At 28.9% G+C, this 26,301-nt stretch overlaps 1 protein-coding gene across 1 annotated transcript in view; it reads left to right on the forward strand.

Annotated features, from left to right (window-relative positions):
- Positions 1-26,016, forward strand: part of LOC111678725 (double-stranded RNA-specific editase Adar) — a 300,956-nt gene extending 274,940 nt beyond the window's left edge. The window contains exon 12 of the transcript XR_006940413.1: positions 25,987-26,016. The gene's annotated coding sequence lies outside the window, so the exon portion shown is untranslated. The remainder of the gene's footprint in view (positions 1-25,986) is intronic.
- Positions 26,017-26,301: the final 285 nt, after the last annotated feature.

Consider the following 26,301-nt stretch of genomic DNA (forward strand, 5'->3'; position numbering starts at 1 on the left):
TAAATAAAATTTTGAAAAAAATTCAATGATTAACTTTTAGTGTAAGGAGTTTTTTGTTTACTGTTTTCCACCCCTTAAGTTACTTTTAATACAAATAAGTTTTTATTGAAAAAAATTTGTCTTCTCTCTCCTTCTCTATCTCTTTTGTGTCGCAAAATTGTTTATTCATGCTTAAAACGCATCGTATAAAAATATTCATTCTTGTGGAACTGGCTGCATTATAGCGTCTTTGGTATTTCAGTTTTGGGTGTTCTTAATTTTGTGCTTTTTATTTATTTATTTTTTTTTTTTGTTCTCGTAAAGACATAAAATTCATTGCCAAGTGAAAATTTTATTTATGAAACATGAAAATTTCATTCATAACAAATATGTATGTAAGCAAACATATTTAATCAAAAATAACCGGCAGCTTTTAGAAATACTTTATTAAGAGTTGCACAATTGTTTGCAAATACTTTGTATTATATTAATAAATTTCAGAAAAATTCAAGTTTAATTTGAAATTATGTTCGAAATATCTTCAACATTTTTAAAGTAGTTTAAAATTTGAGTAAATTTTTTACTCGATTAATAATTTTGAAATGTTAAGAATTTTTGGAATAAATGTTCAAAATTGGTAAAATATTATGTAGGCTGATAGGTTATCGTGCTATTTTACAGCACGCCGAAAATCGAGAAAAGTCACCGTTTTAAAAGGACCACTTCACTCTTCAGTATAGACACTGTTATATTCTTTGGTATTAGATATAGCCTATAGATGTGAGAAATCTTAAGATGCCATTACTTTTAGACTCAGATATCTCACCAAGTTTGGATATAAAGTAACTGTTTCACATAACAGAGAAGATGGAATACCGTTTCTTCCTTTCCTGTACCTTTGAAACTACGACATCTTTTATTGAAGGAGATCTCAAGCTGACTTGCCTAGTACCCAGTGTCCTGATATTACCAATATTAACCTCGATATATCCCGCCTACTCCGGGGTGTAAGGTATCTTGTCCATTTCTCATTGTAAGACGTCCATAATTACTTGGCCCCTTTGCATGTGCATAGGTTATTCCATCTTTGTTCAGCCTTTTGAAGAAACAATAGTTGCTACTGCAACACTGTTGGAAAGCTCATCTGCCTGTTCATTTCCATAATAGTCCCAATGCGCAGAGACCCAAACAAGAGAAATGTCAGATAGACTTGACAGAACCTTTTGGCATTGTCTTAATAATAGGAAAGTCGACAAAAATTTCTACGTTGCCACGAAAATTGAGAAACCTAAGGCTGACATTATAGCAAATACTTTAGACTGAGAAAATTACAGTAGTTGGGAAGAGAACCAGTTCATTTTGGAAACATTTTAGAAACATGTGTAAAGATTCTAGTGAAATATTCACTTGGTAGGATACCACTACCGGCTGCTTTAAAAAATCTACCATAGTCCGTGTGTGAAGTAATTTATTTGAATAGTTGAATAGAATTAGAATACGTAATATCGAACTTTTTGTATATGTAAAACATCATTGGCTAATTGGATCTTTACAACTGCAGGGTTCTGCTTTATATTTGGTACATATAAAGACGTTGGCGACAATACACTTACAGAGAGTGTACAATAAAAGAAACCAACAAAATAAAATACAAGTAAAAAATTCCCATAAAACTGTCTGTATTGTGCCTTTGAATAAAAAGATCAATAAAGAAGGAATAAGAAAAAAATGACAAATTCTTGCGATGAAGCATATTTTATGGACATCATTGCTAAAATTAATAATTCTGTATTGAATTGAAAGCCATATCGTGAATAATTTCTTGTTGTTAATATAGTTTTATCAATAAAACAGAATAAGAAAATTATTATACAAAAACAAAAATGGAGAATTGGTTTTTGAAAGTATTGAAGCTGCAATCTAGTAATTCGGATTTGTCACTTTAATAACAGCTAAAGTGACTAATTTGTGTGAGTATATTCGTATGGGTATAAATATTAAAACCTGGAAGTACCAAGTATAGTGGGAGTGGCATAACCACTTTTGTGTTTCAACAAATTGTTTTGTTTTCTTTCTTGCAATTAAACATTTAAGAAACCCATTTTTATATGATATAAAAATATTACTGGAAATGTTAAAAATTATGCACTTACAACATACCACTAGTATGATACCCCCTAATATTACTTTTTCTCTACATCTATTTAGTTCCCTCCAACCAGTCAACCAACAATATAAAACTAAGACCACTTTCAACTTGTCCACTAGCTTTATGCTTCTTAAACCTGTTGTTTTTCTCCTAGAAAAACTTTTGACTTTTTTAGAACTTGTTGACAATCAATGTTTCCAAATGACCATGTTGGCCAACAATACTGGTTGTATTATATTCCCTACATACAAACCCATATTTAAATTTGATTTTTACACAAAAAAATTTATATTTTTTAATGGAACAAGTGAAACTTTAGATTTTTGTTACAGCAAAAATAAAATGCCATTTTGATATTTTGGACTATAGTATAACCATAACAGCAGCACAACATAAAAGTTTGTGGCAACAAATTTGAAATTGAAATATAAACATTTAAATAAAAAGAAAAAGTTTATAAAATTTTGTTTGCTTTTGTTTAGGTAACTGCTTGGACATTACGTTTGCATGGTTAGGAAACCAATAAATGTTGAGTTTTGTTCGCCAGCAACCCCAACTACAAGGAATAAAAAAAAACAAACTATATGTATTAAATTTCATATATATTTTTTTGCAAATAACATGGCCAGTTGCACAAAACCAAACTCATTCCAACATAAAATGAAATACAAAACCACAAAAAATATAAAATTATTCTATTTTATTATGTAAACGAATGTAAGCTAAAACTAAAAAAAACCGAATATGATGGAAAGAATAAATTTATAAAATTAAATTTTTGAAATGATACGAAACAACTAGTTTTTAGTCATACATTTATGTATAAGAAGTTGCCCTGCAGTTAAGAGTGGCTATGACAAACCGAACAGAGAATTAAAATAAAATAGTAACCATTCCGCCATTACAAAGAATCCTTGTATAAGCTGCAAATGATATAAATATATAACAAATTTGGAAAAATAAAGCGTTAAATTTGATTCCTTGTAAAAACTGCTGGGTAAAAGAACAATAAGTAAGTAGCATGAGATATGATATTATTTGTCGATGTCCTTCCTAGCCTGCACACATTCATATCATATTACAACACACATTCTCATCACTTTTCTACCCACAAACATTTTCATAAAGGCAGATGCATACATATGTATGTATCCTCTTACTCGTGTTGGATCTTTCACTTCAACCCATTTAAAAATACAATTAAATTAAACTTTTATACACATGTTTTAAACTTTTTAACTTTGGCTGAGTGTGAGATGTTTTTTACATGTATTTTCTATGTTCCTTAATCGTTAAAGGACTTTATGATGCGTAAAGCTATGAAAAACAGAAAAAAATCAACCCAAACTTTTTAATATATATTGTTGCAGCTTAGGTTAAAATTTTATTTCATTTTTTCAAATATCTAGTAGAGTTTAAGTAGTTTAGTGATTGGTTTATTTATTATAGGTTTTTAATTACTTTAAGATTAAAAAATGCTTATTTAATTAGACTAGACTAAAGACTAGACTAGACTAGACTATAGACTAGACTATAGACTAGACTATAGACTAGACTATAGACTAGACTATAGACTAGACTATAAGGAGTGAGATAGAAAAATTCTTAACATACATATATGTTTATAAAAAAGAAACCACTAAACTTACAGCTTTATTTTTTTTATTTGATTCAAATTATTATTACAATTTACAAAAAAAATATTTTTATAGTTTTAATCACTAGTGATGAAATTTTGAACCCTTTTCGGAAACCCTTCCATTAACGTTTTTATAGAGCTTTCTGTCACTTTGCTCGAACATGTAGTCCATCTCCGTTTAAAATCTACCCACTTTTGGACACCTTTTTTGTACTCTTCAATTCTCTTTTAACAAGAGCCCAATATCTCTCCACTGGCCTTAGCTCCGGGCAGTTTGGAGGATTCGCCTCTCTTGGTACAAATACCAAATTATTGTTCTTGTACCACTCAAGGGCTTGTTTACCATAGTGACAGGATGCCAAGTCAGGTCAAAAATAAGTGGACACATTATGAAGTCTTATGAATGGAAGCAGCCTTTTTTGTAAACATTCCTTGATGTAAATTTCGGTATTTATAGAGCCCGTTGTAACAAATGATTGGCTTCTTTTGCCGCAACTGCATATTGCTTGCCATCCCAAGAACTTTCTGGGAAATTTTGTCTGCTTTTGGGTCCTAAACTTTTCTTCAACATTACTTCGAGCATCAGCAACATAAAACTTTTGACCTGGAAGTTGCGAAAAATCTGCCAGAACATACGTTTCGTCATCCATTATGCAGCAAGAATATTTTTTTATAAAACTTGACTTCAATTTCCGTGCTCTGTTTTTGGCCTCTAAATTTTTAGCAGCGTTCCTGTCAGGAACTTTTTGAGCCTTGTATGTTTTTAAACCTGCATTAGCTTTAACTTTTCGTACCAAATAGTCCGAGCACTGAGCTAACCGAGCTGCTTTCCTACCGGATGTGTTGGGAGCTCTTTTGAAAATGCGTTCTATTTTTTTGGCTTTAGAAACATCATGTGGACCATTCCTTCTACCTGAACCAGGTTTTCCATCAACTGACAAGTTCTCCCGGTACTGTTTAATAACATTGGAAACAGTTTGACGGCAGACCTTTGTATGCTTGGCCAACTTTTTGTAAGACCAAGTTGGGTTTAGTTGAAAATATTTAATAATTTCAGTACGCACTTTTTTCTGGTCACTCATTTTAATCAGATTAACAAAAAAATTAATATAATTGACAGTTATTATGTGTAATAACTGACATGTTTTTCAAAGGTAACTTGATCAAAAAAAATTCAAATAATACTTTGGTTCAAAAATGTAATGAAAAATGTGTGTTAAGAATTTTTCGATCTCACTCCTTAGACTAGACTATAGACTAGACTATAGACTATAGACTAGACTATAGACTAGACTATAGACTAGACTATAGACTAGACTATAGACTAGACTATAGACTAGACTATAGACTAGACTATAGACTAGACTATAGACTAGACTATAGACTAGACTATAGACTAGACTATAGACTAGACTATAGACTAGACTATAGACTAGACTATAGACTAGACTATTGACTAGACTATAGACTAGACTATAGACTAGACTATAGTCTAGACTATAGACTAGACTATAGACTAGACTATAGATTAGTCTAGTCTATAGTCTAGTCTATAGTCTAGACTAGTCTATAGTCTAGTCTATAGTCTAGACTATAGACTAGACCATAGACTAGACTATAGACTAGACTATAGACTAGACCATAGACTAGACCACAGACTAGACTATAGACTAGACTATAGACTAGACCATAGACTAGACTATAGACTAGACTATAGACTAGACTGTAGACTAGACTATAGACTAGACTATAGACTAGACTATAGACTAGACTGTAGACTAGACTATAGACTAGACTATAGACTAGACTATAGACTAGACAATAGACTAGACTATAGACTAGACTGTAGACTAGACTATAGACTAGACTATAGACTAGACTATAGACTAGACTATAGACTAGACTATAGACTAGACTATAGACTAGACTAGACTGGACTATAGACTAGAATATAGACTAGACTATAGACTAGACTATAGACTAGACTATAGACTAGACTATAGATTAGACTATAGACTAGACTATAGCCTAGACTATAGACTAGACTTTAGACTAGACTATACACTAGACTATAGACTAGACTATAGACTAGACTATAGACTAGACTATAGACTAGACTATAGACTAGACTATAGACTAGACTATAGACTAGACTATAGACTAGACTATAGACTAGACTATAGACTAGACTATAGACTATAGCCTAGACTATAGACTAGACTTTAGACTAGACTATAGACTAGACTATAGACTAGACTATAGACTAGACTATAGACTAGACTATAGACTAGACTATAGACTAGACTATAGACTAGACTATAGACTAGACTATAGACTAGACTATAGACTAGACTATAGACTAGACTATAGACTAGACTATAGACTAGACTATAGACTAGACTATAGACTAGACTATAGACTAGACTATAGACTAGACTATAGACTAGACTATAGACTAGACTATAGACTAGACTATAGACTAGACTATAGACTAGACTATAGACTAGACTATAGACTAGACTATAGACTAGACTATAGACTAGACTATAGACTAGACTATAGACTAGACTATAGACTAGACTATAGACTAGACTATAGACTAGACTATAGACTAGACTATAGACTAGACTATAGACTAGACTATAGACTAGACTATAGACTAGACTATAGACTAGACTATAGACTAGACTATAGACTAGACTATAGACTAGACTATAGACTAGACTATAGACTAGACTATAGACTAGACTATAGACTAGACTATAGACTAGACTATAGACTAGACTATAGACTAGACTATAGACTAGACTATAGACTAGACTATAGACTAGACTATAGACTAGACTATAGACTAGACTATAGACTAGACTATAGACTAGACTATAGACTAGACTATAGACTAGACTATAGACTAGACTATAGACTAGACTATAGACTAGACTATAGACTAGACTATAGACTAGACTATAGACTAGACTATAGACTATAGACTAGACTATAGACTAGACTATAGACTAGACTATAGACTAGACTATAGACTAGACTATAGACTAGACTATAGACTAGACTATAGACTAGACAATAGACTAGACAATAGACTAGACTATAGACTAGACTATAGACTAGACTATAGACTAGACTATAGACTAGACAATAGACTAGACTATAGACTAGACTATAGACTAGACTATAGACTAGACTATAGACTAGACTATAGACTAGACTATAGACTAGACTATAGACTAGACTATAGACTAGACTATAGACTAGACTATAGACTAGACTATAGACTAGACTATAGACTAGACTATAGACTAGACTATAGACTAGACTATAGACTAGACTATAGACTAGACTATAGACTAGACTATAGACTAGACTATAGACTAGACTATAGACTAGACTATAGACTAGACTATAGACTAGACTATAGACTAGACTATAGACTAGACTATAGACTAGACTATAGACTAGACTATAGACTAGACTATAGACTAGACTATAGACTAGACTATAGACTAGACTATAGACTAGACTATAGACTAGACTATAGACTAGACTATAGACTAGACTATAGACTAGACTATAGACTAGACTATAGACTAGACTATAGACTAGACTATAGACTAGACTATAGACTAGACTATAGACTAGACTATAGACTAGACTATAGACTAGACTATAGACTAGACTATAGACTAGACTATAGACTAGACTATAGACTAGACTATAGACTAGACTATAGACTAGACTATAGACTAGACTATAGAATGTTAAGAATTTTTCTCGAAATATCCTTCTTTAACTTTATGCTATTATTGTGGTAAATGTGCGATATGTTAAAGTAAATTACAAACATATGTATGTATATATGTTTATTAAATACATCAACATTTATTTCTTCTTATGTTTCTTGAACAACAGTTTCAAAAGCAGTATTTTTTACAATAATTGTATTGAACTATTGTCGTAAAATATAAAAACCGAACATATTAATTTAATTAGGGTTTTGTTTGTTATTTTTATTTATACTCACTATCATTCGCTCTCTTTAATTGGCATCATTATATTTAATAATTGCTGACATTTTGAAAAAAAAATAATCATAAAGAAATAATATAAAATAATAAAAAAGAAATATAAAAAAACTGAAAATAAAATTTGTATATTGTAACTGAAAAGAAACGTTGATATTGTTGTACTGGTATGAAAATATATATTTTGTAAACCACAAGGATCATGACTTTTATTATTACAACATATGTCTGTAGGTTAAGGAACATGTTCGGCGTTTTAAAGTAAGGTAAAGGTCCTTCCAATATGACGGAAAGCTTTATATTCGTGTATATTCTTAGGTTTTTTCATACTTTTTTACCTTTTTATAGAGCAGATAGAGAGAGTGAGATAGTAATTTATTATATTTTATTATAAGAGTTGCATTAGTTTTGATAACAGTAACCAAGAACTGCAGGGCAATGTAAGTTCGTTTTTAAGTCAGCTATAAAAAGTTAAATTCTTTGGGTTTTCTTTACATGACACAATAATGTCAACACGTTTGGCCTTATTAAATTGATGACAGGGAAGAGACTGATGAAGATAATGAGAGCGAAATGTAATATATTTAATTTTAATTCATATTTTTATTATTGGCATTTATTATTAATATGTATTGTCATTTAATGCTGAAAGCAAATGGCGACAAAGAAGCAATTCTGTTATGCTGCTATAGAGTTTCTGAAGTAGTATTGAGTTTGATGTTTTTTAAACCAGAGTTTTTTAAAGCAATCATAATTGAGGGCCACAGTCTGTTGAGTATAATAATATAATATGTTTGCGACAACTAAAGTATGATTACAGTAACCATAGTTTTATTAAGTTACTTGTTATCATGTTGAAATGATTGCAATATGTGACTTTTTTATATATTTAATATCTGTATTTATAATAATTTGTACACATATCACACACTTGTAATTTTCATTTTATAATAGCAAATATCTAACCATTAAAATATTTCTAACATTTATTGCAAATTGTTGAAATTCTATTTAAAAAACACAAACACGAATATTATAAAACCAAAACACACAAATATTTATCCCCTTTTGTTTTGATTTCAAAAATGTCTGCTAGAATTTGTTAAGAAAACAATATATTCCTATTTTGTGTTAAAAATGTCGTTCATATACATAGGTTTATATATGTGTGTTGTTTTTTTTTCTCAGTCTAGACCCATAATTTGATTGTTACATGCTTATAACAAAAAATTTATACATAAATACGCACATAAGCTTATTTAAACTACATAATTTGAACGCATGTTTCACTTATTTTCATATAAATATGTTTGTATGTATATGTGCCACAATTGTCATTGTACTTACAGCAATAAAATGTAATAATAAACTGAAATGAAATATAAACACAAAACAAATTCATATTAAAATTGTTTATCAAAATGCACAATCTAAATGTGTTTGTTTTACACATGCATAAATTTTAATTTGTTCTACTTACCTTCTCTGCAGTTATTTATTTTTCAATTTCGTTGCTAAATTTTTGTCTTTACCACTACTAACATACATTCAGAAATGTGAATTAGGTTGGCACCAAAACAAAATTGGTGGAAAAGCTAGTTCATTCTACTTACCAAGCAACAAATTTGTAATAACTTTTACTTACAAAATTACTACATACCCTTTGTATTCCTCCGGGGACATGTTACCTTGACGAGACCTCCTCCTTGGTGTTATTGCAATCCCGGGGTATAAAAAGGTGACCAATACCTCCAGTCTGGCCGGGACTGAGTCCTTGCATAGATTGCCGGAGGTCAGACCAGAGCACCGCATAATCTGGTACTACGGGTGGCCAGTTGCCTGCAGGAGTATGTCCTGGCTGGTCAGTTGGTTGAGGTTTCTTCGGGATCCACGTAGTGGCTGTGGTTTAAACCCAAATTCGCGGGGAGATTAAGTGGCGTTTAAAAGACTGATGCATGATAATAGTCAATATTTCGGGATAAGTTCGGTGCAATGGTAGACCGTTCTCAAGTCTTTCAGTGTATGAAAAAGAACTTCGTGAGATCTCGACTGTCATACCCTTTGTATTACTTTTAAGCATTTAAATAATGACTTATATATACTCATATATTTATGTAAGTACTTTCTTTCAAGTTTTATCCATTTTATTCTACACTTTAAATGATCTCGCTCGTTGTCTACACACTTAGAAAGGAAATACCTCTTAACGCCTTATTTGTAAGCAGTTATTTAAGTAGTTATTTTTAAGTTAGAATGTTAAATATCTACCTCCAATTTCTTATAGTATTTAAATAACGAATAAAAATGTTAATGACTTAGGGTCTTTTGCAAAAACGATTAATAAAGTTAACAAAAGTTTACTACAGACTTTTTCCACATAAAATGAGTACGAATGTATAGTCAGGCGTGGCGTCTATGGTTCAAAAGAAGAGCATGTACATAATTTCACCAAATTATCTTGAAAATTGCGACCTGGGCAGACTGACGGACAGACATATGGACTGACGGACATAGCTAAATCGACGCCGAAAGTGATTTGAGCCGATTGGTGTAGATGGGTATAGGGCCAATATTTTTGGGAGTTACAAACATCAACACAAATGCATAATACCCTTTCTACTATATTAAACATTTTTAAATAATACTTTTCAAAATAATAAATTACTTAAATATCAGTTATTTTTGTATTCCCAAAAGAACAATCCTAAGAACATTTGTACTAGGGAGTATGTGAATTTATGCGCCACCCAAATTGTATATTATTGCAAACGCAACATAATGAAATTATTTAATAAATTTATTTATAAACATTAAGGTTATACCCCCCCAATAATTTTACCCTTTGGTGGGCATAAATATTTTTACAACTGTGTGTATATGTGTTTTAAATATATCTATGTATATTTGAATAAATATAAAGTCATAAATTTTTTTGAATACATCCATTAAAGGTTTCCACTTTAATGCTTGATTTTGCAGATTCACTGTTGTTGTCCTATTATAGTAGAAACAAAACTATTGAAAAATTAACTTTATGACAAAATTTGAAATAAAAGAAAACTCTACCGCATTGAAAATGATAAAAATGCTGAAAATAAAAATTCACAAAGGGAATAAAACTAAAAATATTTGACTATAAAATATAAGTTTGCAAACAAGTGCGCAATGTGGAATGTCTGTACGAAATAAAAACTAAACATCTGTAGGGTTATTCAACACATATGCATTGTGAAAAGGGAGGGCTAATTGAAAAGTTATTGAAATTTAAAAGATAGAAGTGATTTAAATAGTTGTATGCAGTCAAGTATATTGAGTTTGGCTTTAGACTTGGAAGGTAATGATTACATTATATAATTCATTACATTTTCTATTACAATTACTTCTAATGTGTAATAACTAATTACAATTCCTTTAAGTATAATTAAATTTTGCTAATTACAATTACTTTTAATTGGAAATTAGGCATTATCAATTATTATTACATTTTATTACAAGTTAGTACATTACAGCAAGTAGTTAGCAAAATTTCAATTACAAGTAATTGTAATTAGCAAAGAATTTATTAGAATTACTTAAAATGTAATTGTAACTGGAAATGTTATTTTATACGCACAAGGTTTTTAGACATATAATACACAGGTCGACAAATTTTAAACCCAAATAAAAGTATCTGAATCTGGTATTAGAATAACTCCATCAAATCTGGGATTTTAAATATCGTATCCTAAAGTTGGAAAATAAAAGCTTAACCTCTGACATATCTTCTTTCCTTTTCGAGAATTTCCACCTAAAACTTTATATAATAATGCTGAGTCGACAGGGTAATACCCTGCGCAATATAGTAGTTCAGGTTTTAAAAACGATGAGTTTTACAAAAAGTTTAGATTTCTTAAATTTTAGGATTAGGTATTTCAAATCGATATGTTATGGATAACATCTGAGGATCGGACACAGCGTTGCTTAATCCTTTTGAAACTTCTAACTAAGTCTCAGGGTTTCGACTATTTTAAATTTTTTCACCTGTGTATTTAAAGGCCTTTTAAAATATTTACGTATACATTTATTGATATATAGTCTCACATATGTTTTCCTATAAATAATAATGTTTGTACCCTAGACCTTCATAGTGAGTGTGTCCTTCTGACTGAGTGTTTATAAATGTTTTTTTTTCTTAATTGATATAAATAATTGATTTGATCTTTTGGATTAAATATATCTAGCAAAAACAAAGTAATGACTTGAACATATTCAAAAACTTACTTTTCAATGGGAACTATATACCGTCTGCATTACTTGGAAGGTTTCTATTAATGACGTAAAAGATTTGATATTCTTACAAATAAAACTAGTTTTTTATCTCCCTTTTTGTAGGCGATTGCAGTAAGTACTTACCAAACTCCTTATTTGTAAGTGAGAATTTTAAATACTTAACTCCAATGCCATCCCCGTAGCTGTATCGAAATTGGACCATATTTTTGTATTAATTATGGCATTATAGCTTCGGTTTTAAACGGCTATTACTTTCATAATCCTTTTTATTATGATTTTAGGGAATCTCACACACTCACATATATACATACATATGCTGTTTTTGGCATATGTTCATAAATTTTCTCTATGTCAGCCTGTTTTACAGTTTTCTGCAAAAAAAAGAAGATTTATCACAGTTGTATATGTATAAGTTCCATTTCATAGTTCAAAAAATTTGCAAACATTTATAAATCCACAAAAAAAAAAATTAAAACTCTCACACAGAGCCAACATATTGGCGTCAACTTCCTATTGGAAAAATTATTTGAAATTGTCACAAGTTCATTGAAGCACATAAGTGAAAATTCCAATGTGTGATTGTTTAAATGTGTGAGTATTTGTTGGTAAATAATACATCAGTTATGAAAGTTGGTAGATAAAAACCTTTCACAAGAAAAAAAACTCTAAAGTTTACCGGTAGTTTTAACAACGATCCGATTTTTAACCAAAGTTTTCTTTTATATGTGTGTTTTTAATGGAATTTCGATGAACATGTCATTTTCAAAAGACCTGATTGATCGTTTTCGAAATTCGGCTGTGTCTTAAGAATTTTTGTTGACATGTTATAACATTTAACATAATCATTAGCTTAGAAGTCCTATTCGGAGCGATGATTGTATAGGGGCGAGACGAAATAATGGACCTTGGGTAAACGAGTATGTGCAATATTTATCCTATTTTGAAAATTGTGACCTGAAGAGTTAGAACAACCGTTACATGTACAACCAGACGGACGGACTGAAGGACATAGCTAAATCGGCTCAGAACGTAATTCTGAACCTATTAATATAAACTAAGTTGGGTGTAGAACTTATATTTTTCAGTGTTACAAACATCACCACAAAAGCATAACACCATCTACAGTATATTGGTAGAGGGTATAAAGACCAATTAGAAATGTGTAGTATGCTATAGCCGACTTTTAATACTGTACACCAGTGAGTATGTGGATTATTTTTTAATAATAAAGCATTCATTATTTTACTTAATTCTTAAAAAGTTTAGCAATTTTTTGATAAAAAGGAGATTCTGTAAAAGAAGATTTCCATGTAGGCAAGTGATATGAGAACATGTGGTTTATATGGACACAGAGATTGATAGACAGACGGACATATTTAAAAAAAAAAAATGAAAATGAAAACTCTCTGTTTTAAAGGGCTTTCATATATAAACTTCTTTTTCCGCCAATCACCCAAAACTGCTGGGTATATTTTTATTGCTCATTTTTGTTTACAGTTAAATAATTTTATGGCTGGAAATTAACTTTTTTATAAACTTACTTTTAAAATATACTTTTATACAATACAATATGTGTAAAAGTCTTTTTTTTTGGTTTATTTAAATGGAAAATTTCTTTTGAAAAACTTTATCCTTATCTGAACGATGTAAATGAAATATTTTTGAAATTCAATAAGTAAAGTTTAGCGAAACATAAACGCTGTAGGGAATTTTTTTATTCAAAAGAAGTGACGAATAAAAAGGGTTTTAAAATTAATGATGAGATCTTTTTTAAAAAACATGCATAAATATGTGCATATTATTAACTATACAAATTAGTTAATCTTAATTTTGCATATGAAATTTATAAAAACAAATATCCAAATATATTCTGTTAATCCTAATATTTTTTTACTCGACATCATGATGGTATTAAGCTGATAGCTTAAGGCAGTTATATTCAGAGATTTAATAAATTCCAATGAGTGAATTTTATATCTAAAAATTTATTTTAGTCGAAATTATATTAATATTTTATTCTGTGTATTCTGGAATCCTTCTAATTGAAATGCAAAATTTTAAATTCTAATGAAGTTAAATAGCACCACAGTAATGCGTAGTGTTAAAAAATTCACTCTATTCAACTAGAATTTTTTTTATGTTTTTTTTTCTATACAAGGTCTTTTGTTATCAAAACATTTTATTACAATTTTTTTTATTATTTTCTATAAAAAAAACTGCTTAGTTTTTTTTTATACACAAAAACGTATAATAAAATATAAAAGCATTTTATAGACACATATTTGTTTCAATTTATTGGTATGATTTTATTTTTTAAAACATAAATAAATATAGACATGTGTACATATGTTTGCTATTTTTTTCCTATCATAAAAATTATGTTTAAATCATTACACACGAGTCTCAATTTTTAAAAGAATGAAATATAAAATTTGCGTTAAACAAAGGAAATACTTATAAATATTTATATTTACAAAAAAACCAATATGTATTATGTATAGTTATTAGAGATGAACATTTGAACAAATACTTACAAACAGTTACTTCAAAAAATAAATTATAACTTTTTTATTGAATATTTCACTAGAAATACTCTCAATTGAAGTTATATAACAAAATAGAAAAAATATTGTTTATTTATTACTTATTAAAAAAAAACAATTTTTTCAAGTGTATTATTTGCTTATTTAAAACGTATCATTATAAAATTCCTATAATTTATTGAACGCGTCCGTATACTAACAATGCTTTGTATGTAACAAAAAAAATGATTGGAAAAGGCAATTATTTTTAATAATAAGCACACAGCAAAAACTTTTATTAACAAGGAAAGGGATTAAATTTATAAATTTTACTTACACAAAAACATTTTAAGTCATTATTTTATTGGAGGCAAGTACTTACCACAAGCCCTTATAATTAATTAGAAAAATCTGTCAATATAAATCGTATACATAAGTAATTAGCAAGTTTTTGCTGGGTATGTATATAGTTTGAATTCAAATGTATCGCTATTCATTAAATAGCAATATTAATTTTCTCTATCATATCCCAGCAAAATCTCGGTAATAGGTTGTACTTCCATTATTACTTACTTTTCAATGACAACTACTTACCGTCAATATTACTTTGAAGTACATTAGTAATTACTTTCTTTTAATCTGATATGAAATTACTTTATTTTCGGCTTTGTCATTTTGTTGCACATTTTATTTGATTGAAAATTAAGAATTGTGTTTTAAAAAAGAAACAAAATTTAAATCATTTTTAAAATATCTAAGCAGTGATTCAATAAGTAGAATATTTAACTATCTCACAGGCCATTTAAATCCTACACCACTTTAGTGGGGAAGGTGTATTGGGCTTGTGTTGATGTTTGTAACGCAATCCAACAATCCAAAACCAATCGGCTCAGAATCATTTTCTGAGTCGATTTAGCTATGTCCGTCCGTCCATGTAAACCTTGTAATCAAACTACAGGCCGCAATTTTGAAGGTAATTGAATGAAATTTGGTGCATGATCTTCTATTATTGGTCCATTATTTCACCTAGCCCCCATACGAATGTACCCCCGAATAGGGCTTGTAAACATTGTAATCAAACTACAGGTTGCAATTGGAAATAATTCAATGAAATTTGGCACATGATCTTTTATGGGACTGTAGACGAGGCCTATTGAAAATAGTTAACTTCGGTCCATTATATCACCAAGGCCCCATAGAACTGAACCCGCCAAATAGGGCTTTTAAGTTCATAATTATGTTTAATATACTCGTATTTCGACAAAAAGCTGCAAAACCAAGTTCTATACTAGTCTTGATGATCCTGATGAACTTTATAATTATAGGGCCTCATTTGACCCTAGCCCCTCTAAAAAGGCCCACCAAAATTTTACTTAATTATCACAGTTTTATTAAACAGTGAATGGCTTTAGTATATCTGAGGCATGGTACAATTCAACTTAAATGCTTTATTATGAAAACTAAATCACATTTAATACGTAAACAGGTGTAGGGTATTATATGGTCGGCCTCGCCCGACTATAACTTCTTACTTGTTTTCATTATTAAAAACAAAACAACTTACTCAATAACTTTTTTGTAAGCGAAATTTCAAGTACTTCTTTAACTCTCTAGAAGTATAGAAGTACTGGCCTCCATGTCATCACCGTGATAAAATGATGAGTATTAAATGCTAATAAAGAAGTAGCATTTTACTTTTCAATGAAAGTTTTTCCTGGGATATTCTATTCTTTATAAGTAAATGTTGGAAATATAAAAAAAAACTGAATTCGAGATGATTTTTTTCCAGAATATCACAATCTACACTGAAAATAATCCATGCTCAATTTTACGAAAAAAATTCGTCACTTATATTTTTCGTAATATTTACAAAAATTTCGTGTATAATACGAATTATTATTTAATGAAACCCTTTTCTATTCTTACGAAAGTACGGAAACCTTTCATAATACTTTTTTTTCTTAAATTAAACATTTTAATAATTATTATATTATTATTAAATATAACTTCAACATTTTTATAAAATTTAAAAAAAAAGTACAATATAATTCACGAACTATTTTCACAAAAAAAAAAAAAATTAAAAATTCGTGTGGAGAAAAATTTTTCACTAAAAATAGAAAACTTATTTTAAAATGAACAAAAATTGTAGACATAAAATAATATTTCGTAAATTTTACCTTATTTATTTAAAATTCACTTTTTTTCAATTTATGTAAATTAATTTTTTAAAGGTTTTTTGTATTATACTAAAATATCTCGTACAATTTCTTATATATTACGGAAGAATTTCGTGGTGCAAAACAACGAACGATTCGTACAATGTACGATATTTATTGATATTTTTTGTATATATAAGGCATGATTTTTTTCAGTGTATGACTAACACTTCTGTGGAATACTGTAATAAACAGCTCTTGTACTTTTATTGTTTATACTAGACATTTATAAGTGCATTTTTATATAATTATATGTACATGTAACAGTAATAAGTTATTCATAATTGTAGCAGTAAAATTTTATGTTAGTAATTTATACCTAAATAATAAAATAAAACCAGCACTCTACATTATCAAGAAGTATAATTAGAAGGATTTTCGATAAGTGACATCATTTTCAAAAAATTTAAAGTTGAAAATTCAGAATGTCATCTTTTAATACTATATCAGATATGAGAAATAGATAAATTTTCTGAAGGTAACCTTTTTTTGGGAGGTATGGTTCGATCCCCACATATTGCTATAAACTAATATACGACATACTTTATAGCAGTTTTGCTGCCTAATTAACTTGTATCGGGGCAATGTGAAAATGAAGACCGATCAAACCTTACATAAGACCTAAGTAATATTGGAAAAATTTTTTAGTAGAAGCAAAAAAAACCTTCTAAATGATAAACCAAAAATGTTCAACATCTTCTCAAGTTAAGCTCATTTTTTTATTAAGAAATTAGTATACGAGAAAAAATTGCGGCTTTCGTTTTACTTAGGGATATATGAAACTTTCGCCCTTGAGAATTAGTTTTTTCTGAAACCCAAGGGCCAAAGTTACATTAAACAAGTAAGAGTGCTATATTCGGTTTGCCGAATCTTATTACCCTTCACCATAGTGTATTTTAAACATATTAGTTTTATAAAGTTTAAATTTTTTCCCGACTAAATTATTATTGCACCAAAAGCAAAAGAAAATGAACAACAACAAGGCTAAACGAAATAAAAAACAAAATGCACAATGCAATTAAACCAATATACATCTAAACGTACAAAACAAAATACACAGCTGAATAAACCAAATACATCTACACTTACATGTATATCTTTTTCCAATTCACAGTGTAGTTGTTGCTTTTTTAACAAAGCATGAAAGAAATGTCTTTTTTGATGAATTTTTCATATGTTGTCTCGGATATTTGCTCATATTTCCATTATTTATAGACCGATTTTGCTGAACGATTTTTTCGGATCTCGCCGATATCTGGGGTCCTCTAAAAACTGATTTCAACAGACAGACAAACGGGCATAGCTGTACTGGATACTGGAATTTTTCTTTGAAAAAATCCACTAAAAGTGCCATTTTTGTTTCATTTGATGTCAACTAGTAACATTTCACAGTTTCGAAGTTAAAAATTCAAAAGAATTTTAAAATTTTTATGAATTTTAAGGTAATTTAGGAACATAACCTTTTAGAGTTTCTTTGATAGGGCCGTTAATTTTAATTGTAAGAGTGTCGAATTTATCAGGAACATGTATTTTGATATGGTGCATCATAATCAATCAAAAAGTCGATTTCGATTTTTTTATAACTTAGGGCTTTTTGGATTTCATATAACGATATATATAAGAAATATTAGTGAACATTTTTAATTTATCCCTTTCCGTGTCGATCTTATCGAATCTATCCATCCATTAACAAACAGATATACGGATATATAAATTTCTGGGTCTACTACTAATATTATGATGTGTCACAAACTGAGTGACAAAAATGAATATATCTACCATCTTTTTGGATTGTGAGTACACAAATATTTCAGATAAGATAACTAAAATTTTTGTGGTGTAGGGTATATGAACTGAACTATGAAAAGAAAAAACTTTTTAATGTTTTCTTAATAATTTTATAATTAAAAAAAATATTTAGAACATGAGTGTGTTAATTAAACATCTGTTGTTCCACACTTTCCTCAATTAGTTTTTTTTTTTGATACACATGAATTAATTATTTTTAAATTTTATAGAATGTATCTTCTGAGATTATGAATTTTGATTAATTTGTATTTATGTCAAAAGAATTGCATAACTTCTGCAACAACTAAATATGTAACTAAAGTGACCACAATGTTATGAAATTTTCTGTTATCACCCATTTTTTCACAATTCTATAATATTATGAAACAACTTGTTATCAATATCAATTATCCAATTTTTCTTATAATTCTAAAGTTATTTATAAAATTAAGTTTTTATTTGCTCAAGTTTTTTTCGTTGTCTAATATTTCAGCAAATAATTAAAAATTTAAAACAATTAAATTTAATAAATTATGAAGCATCCATTAGTTGGATGCTTATGTTGAAAGTAAACATCAATATTTTTTTTTATAAATTTAGTTGTCTATATTTTAGTTATATATTCTAATTAAAACTTATCATAAACACACTGACTTTTTGTATATGACTCACTCAACTAAAAATATTAATCACAACGAAATAATGCTTCAAGTTGACACGCTTTCCGTTTCTTATATAATACATCCGGAATTTTATATAAATATTCTGTTGATCAGAATTGGTTAAATTGAAAACAAAAACTTTATCTAAAATAGCAAAATTTCTTTGTTTAGTTTTAACTAAATATTTAACAAATATTGGCAACCTTGTTTTGCACATCCTTTTATTGGCACCCCCTTTTTAACATTCTGTAACATGCGTGCATTATACGTATATTTTACTGTCTATATATGTATGAACAAAGAGCATACTTTCCTACATGAAGTTTTTCGTCTAAGTAATACATATGTATGTACATTGTACATATGTGTATAAAGGAAGGTACTTCTACTACACTATATAATATTTTCAATGTTGACCTAGTTTTCTTTTTATATTCAATGTTTATTATAAATATGAATAAATGAACGAATGTCTTACATTCTCATACATCATACATACTTGTAAAACATATTCGTATGTAGTTGTATTGATGTTTGCATCTATGTATGTACAAAAGAATTTATAAGATTTTCCGTTTATAAAGTTGCCTTGTCTACACTATCCATCTTGGCCCTCTTTCAGTTGCATGTTTTTATATGTCTTAACATACTTTTCACTCGAATTATAAGAGGAAAAAATAAGCAACAATTTTTGTTGTTTAAGGAATATGTATTTTTCTTTCTACATCCTGCCATAATATATAAATATTTACATATGTATCAAGGATTTTGTTTTTTTTTTCTAATAAATATTTATAATAAAAAATGAAACATATTTTTGAATTTCCAAGTAAAAACATGCACCTGATTTGCAATCGTTTGCTTTTAACTAGCCTTAAAATATTTCTTAATGAATATTTCTAGTGAATTAAATTAAAGTTTTTACTGGGTTTAACTAATATCTGTGTTATAAATTTTTGAGTTTTAATTTATTTTTTGAAATTTAAAATTGTTCTTGCTTGCAATATATTAATATACCAATATTTATATACTAGAACTGAACTAGAACTGAACTAGAACTGAACTAGAACTGAACTAGAACTGAACTAGAACTGAACTAGAACTGAACTAGAACTGAACTAGAACTGAACTAGAACTGAACTAGAACTGAACTAGAACTGAACTAGAACTGAACTAGAACTGAACTAGAACTGAACTAGAACTGAACTAGAACTGAGCTAGAACTGAACTAGAACTGAACTAGAACTGAGCTAGAACTGAGCTAGAACTGAACTAGAACTGAATTAGAACTGAAAATAACGATCGCTTGACACAAAATTGACCATATGAAGGTATAGGATAAAATGCATCATTATATCAATTAAATATTTTCACACAATTAAATTTTTATTTCGTTCTACTTTCCTTTGAATTTTAAAGCTATATATCATTTCATAGTCTTGCCATGAAATGTGGCATCATTAAGATGTTGTGTTTGTGCCACTGAATAAATAAAATAATAAATGTATGACTAAATGAATGAATAAATATATGAATGAACAAAGTAAATAAATGTATAAATCGATTTTTGTTTGTAAATGTTTGTCGCGACGCTCTTGGGAGATTAGGCACAATCAATGACTTTGTTTTAAACTTAAGACTACATTTATGACTTTTTTCGAATTTCACTTTTATTTGTTTGTTTAATGCAATTGCGAAGTTTATAAAAATTAATGAAGCAAATCACCGGTTAAGTTAGCCAAGTTATAAAAAATAAGAAAAGTAAATAATTTTATTTCTATTTTATGCTATTTTCTTTGTAAATTACAAGAGTTGAATTTGTTTGTAGCAAAGAAATTTTTTTGACATAAAGTTTATATTAGATACAGGATATGTTTTGTGTTTTTGTAAAGTAATGCTGGCAAGATAAGAATATATTTGTGTTAAACAAATTAATCATGTTGATAAATTGATTTATTTAATAATTTGCACAACTAAATTGTTTGAGTAGTAAAATTAATGAATATAATCAGTTTTGATTGATTTTAATTACAAGTGTGTAATTGCTGGGGGGTTTGCTGCACTTAGTTGTAATGTTATTAAAAAAATTCCTTTCAATATATATTTTATTTGTTATTTTTCTAAGACAAACTCGTATTTGTAAATTAATATAATATAAAAATAACTTTATATGATTTCTTAAATACCAAACACTTTGTAAAATCTACATAATTATTCATGCATAAAATATTACTAATATTTTATGCATGAATACATGAATACAATTATAGTTGTAATACAAGAATGTTATGATATCTAGTCTGACCATTCCCAACTAAATTAAAAATTTAGTTTGTTTTATAAGATCATCCTTGTGGTAAGAATTTACATGTGCATATGTATGATGTAAATAACACTCAAAAAAGTTATTTCCACAAATATAATTCTTCGACAAGAGAATGAACATATATTTGTGGCCTCCTTGTATGCCACCATGGAGTCTGTTGTTTATTTTATTTAATGGAATATGTTTGTTAGTAAAACAAAATCTTTTATAATGACCAATTAAGATATGAATATATATTTAGTTTAGCATTTGTCACCTCGAATGGTTCTGTGTTTAAGAACCATTCGACTTTTTTCTATACATATCTACATTCTAGGGTTCTATAAATCGACTTTCGAATAATCGAACAGTAGACTTTTTGTCAAAAAAAGTCGAAAAGTTCCAAAAAGTCTATAAAAAAGTCGTCTTCTTTGTAAATAAAAGTCAAAAAGTTGAAATAAGTCGAAAAGTCAAAAAAAGTCGAAAAAAATCGGAAAAGTGGAAAACTTAAAAATAGTAGTAAAAATTCGAAAATAGTCGAAAACTTGAAAATAGTAAAAAAAATCTAAAATTTTAAAAAAGTGGAAAAAGTAAAAAAAAAAATTGTAAAATAGTCGGAAAACACCGAAAACAGTCAAAAATTTGTCGAAAGAATCCGAAAACAGTCAAAAGTCGAAAAAATAAAAAAGTTGGAAAAAATCAAAAAGTTGGAAAAAATCGAAAAGTCGGAAAAAGTCAAAAATAGTCGAAAATTTAAAAAAGTGGAAAAAGTCAAAAACTCTAAAATAGTCAGAAAAACCCGAAAACAATGAGAAAATATTTGAGAAAAGTCGAAAGAATCCGAAAATAGTCAGAAAATCGAAAAAATTAGAAAAAAAGTTAAAAATAGTCGAAAATTTAAAAAAAACGAAAAAAGTCAAAAACTCTAAATTAGTCGGAAAATCCCGAAAACAGTCAAAAAGTAGTCGAAAGAATTTGAAAATAGGCAAAAAGTCGGAAAAAGTCGAAGAGTAGGAAATAGTCGAAATGTCTATTTCATACTAAAAGTCGAATAGTCGACTTTTAGATTTTTTAATGGATACTACAAACAACCTGTATTACTTAGAATGAGTAGAATAATCACTTTCAAATAACTATGTAAGTAAGTACTTACTTTTTATTCCAGACATTTAGTTGTCTAATGTTGTTGTGTGAACGTATACTCACAAGCTATTTTTGCTTAAAAAATAATTGCATATTTGTAGCTGGTCCTAGTAGTCAAATGTCATCACCGTATTAAAATTTTGACATGAAATTCTATTGTTTTAGAGCTTTTCAACGTAAGTTTTTGCTGAGTGATTTCGTTTTGGCAAAAAATATTAGTTTCAATAAATACATTTTTATTTTTACTAGTAGTTTGACTTTATTCTAAAGAAAATCTAAGAATTTTGTTTGTATATCATTTATTTGAAAAACTATAAATTCTGATGAATTATGTATGAATTAAATTTAACCCAGCAAAAGTTTTCAAAAGTCAAAAAAATAATTAATTTTAATGTTTGCTTCTTTTAAATCGAAAGTCTTGATAGATCCGACTATATAAAGAATATTCATATTCTACAGGTTTTGTTTGCAATAGTTATTTTTTTACTTTCTATAACACTTTGCTGGGTTAAGGTCTCTCAATATAATCCAATTCCTCATTCTGTCTTATTTTTTTTTTGCTTTTTATAGTTTTTATTTGTTAAATAAATTACTTATTCCATTTATACAATCTCACAATAATACTCAGTTTTCAAATTGTTCTATTTTGGTTTCTATTATTATTTTAGTTTTTTTCTTATTCTTCATTCGTCTTTTCTTTCATCATAATAATGAAGAGCAAAATATGTTATTTATTTGCAAAACATAAATTGTTAGGATTATAGCATTAGCATTTAAAGAATGATGTCGTTTTTGTCCATTTTTATGTGGAATAACAAAACAAAAAATACAATCTATTATTTTGGAGTACTTGATTCCCTTCATTGAAAATCTGCTTTTCTGTTAAATAAGTATTTTATTATTCAACATTTAAGACTTAAAGTGGCGAGAAGTGAGAAAAGAAATGGTAGAAAAAAAAACTAAAGACTCTATTGAACAATGAAGCTGTTGATAATTTGCATTTAAGGAAAAAATTGAAAAAAATATTTTTTAGTTTTTCTCAAGACAGACCCAATTCAAAAAATCGATTTGAACTAAATTTTGCACCAAGGTTAGTACTATTAGATAGTAGACCATAAAATGTCCAAATTTGACTGCTTTTTTGGCCGGTATTATAATAGTTTTAAGACATTGCATATACTGATACTAAAAGATTTTGTTATACCCACCATAAAAAAATGGAGGTATATTTTTTCATTATGTTTGTAACACATCGAAATATTCGTCTAAGACCTATAAAACTATATAAATATTCTGGGTTCTCATTAGATTCTAAGACGATCTATCCATGGCCGTCCGTCCGTCTGTCAAAAAACGATAGAATCCAAAGGACTCTATATTTTTAGTTAATGCAGATTGTTTGGTATTGAAAATGGGTAATATTGCTACACAGTTTCAACATGCCCCTTTATGACTGTAGAGAGTTTCAACGTGAGCACCTGCCTTGACGGCCTTATCTCATGGTGGTCTTTTTCATCCACTGGGTAAATCTAAGAATGGTCTACCATCGCCCCTTTGTTCTTCAATGAAGAACTCAGGTGGCAATTTTTGTACATTGGCTTTGAACGGTCCATGCACAAGTACTTTGCTGGAGTACTTGAGCTTTCTAATCTCCGACCATTGGATGGCCTCTTCAATAAGCCGAAGACATTGTTCTTAATCACAGGGACACACTGCGGTAATTCTGTTATGAACAGAGCATACTCTGAACATATCTGGATTCAACCCAGCACACGTCTCATTCATATGACACATTCATAAGAGAAAAACATACGACACATTCATTAGGTAGACGGGTGGGGTCTGACATCTGTCAATCTATGCAAGCACTAAGCCAAGCAGTAGTCCCGGCCAGACTGGAGGTATTGGTCACCTCTTTGTACCCCGGGATTGCAATAACACCAAGGCGGAGGTCTCGCCAAGGTAACATGCCCCCAAAATAGCCTAGCCCCCATATAAGGGCCCCTTCAGAAAATTACCTTAACTCTCATAACTGTCTAGAAGAATCATATATACCGGGGAAAGGATATAAGGATCGACCCGCCATATAAGAAATAGACTTTTACACCCATATCCGAGTCGATTAAGTTATGCCCGTCTGTTGAAATAATTTTCTAAAGACCCTAGATAACGTCAGGATACATATCATCAATAATTCTGTCATGCTATCGAGAAGTTCTCTGTTGAAAATGAGCAAAATCGGTTCATAAATAACTGAAATATGAGCAAAGATCTGAAACTACCTCTGAAAAGTACAACAACAAGATCATCGTATTTGGATAGTTAGTTAGTTAGTTTGAAAGGAGGATGTACATATATACATTAAATCCGAAGAAATACACCTAGGCCTCTATCGGGCCTTTGACTCAGGTGGGAATCACCCAACACCTCCGGTTTATGAAAAGTATCATAGTGCCCATTAACGTTATGATAATTCTTAAACGTATCATAGTTAATGGACATAGTGGCATAGACTTTAAAAAGAGAAATGTATTGCAAAATTAGTTTAGAATTTAGGAATTTAACCGAAAAGAATTGCTCCTAAATTTGGAACGTACTTAAACAATGACTTGTTTAACAATTTTCTTTACTTCAGAAAATTAAGAAAAATAATATAATTTTTTGAAATTAAATTAAAAAAAAATAATTTCTATGAAAAACTCTTCCTCCATCTATTCGTTATTTGAAACCTTTCGTAAATTAATAAACAGTAATTTTCCTTCCCAGAAAACTTGTGTTATTTAAGATAGGGACTATTAAAAATATACAAAAACTTACAGTGTAATATAATAATAATTATCTATATAATATTTTTTTATATAACAAATGTCAGGTGGAAATTACCCACTCATCAACAACTTAATTTCGTAGAATATGAAACAATTGAATAATAAATGAATAAACATTTTTCTGGTTTAAATTATGACAGTAACATCAGAATAAAAGCAAAAGCAAAATCATCATCATCAACCATCACAATTTAACAGTATAAGAAAGAAAAATAATAATTATTGTAATGACTGCCATGTTGATGATGACTACTTTTTTTACTCTCATTTCTATTATTTCTACCTTCATTTTGATTTATGATGATTTAACATAATATCCTGCATACTCTGGTCAGTAAAGTGGAAATGGAAGAAAAAAAAAACGTATACATTTCATTCCTAATAAATAAATAAAATATGAAAAAAAGAAATCATAATTTTAATTTGTTATTTTTTTCTATTTACAGACAAACACTGAAGCAAAAACAGTTACGTAAGAAAAGAGAAAACCACAACCCTGCAGCTTAAACTATTAAAAACAGCAAGAGTAAGAGCAAGAAATTAATTATCAAACACAAAAGATTGCCAATGAACATAGCAAGAGATAACAAGTAACCAAGCAGCATTAGAGTAAAACATAGAGAAAGAGCAAAAAAAAAAAAAACAAAGTTGCAAAGGAGAGTAAATAGTAATAGAAAAATTAAACTTCACACAAACATAAACAGCAAATTGATAATTTCATGCAACCAATTGTAGCAAAAGTGCGAACTCATTGTGGCAGC

The sequence above is a fragment of the Lucilia cuprina genome, chromosome 3 (genome assembly GCF_022045245.1).
Source record: "Lucilia cuprina isolate Lc7/37 chromosome 3, ASM2204524v1, whole genome shotgun sequence".
NCBI lineage: Eukaryota > Metazoa > Arthropoda > Insecta > Diptera > Calliphoridae > Lucilia > Lucilia cuprina.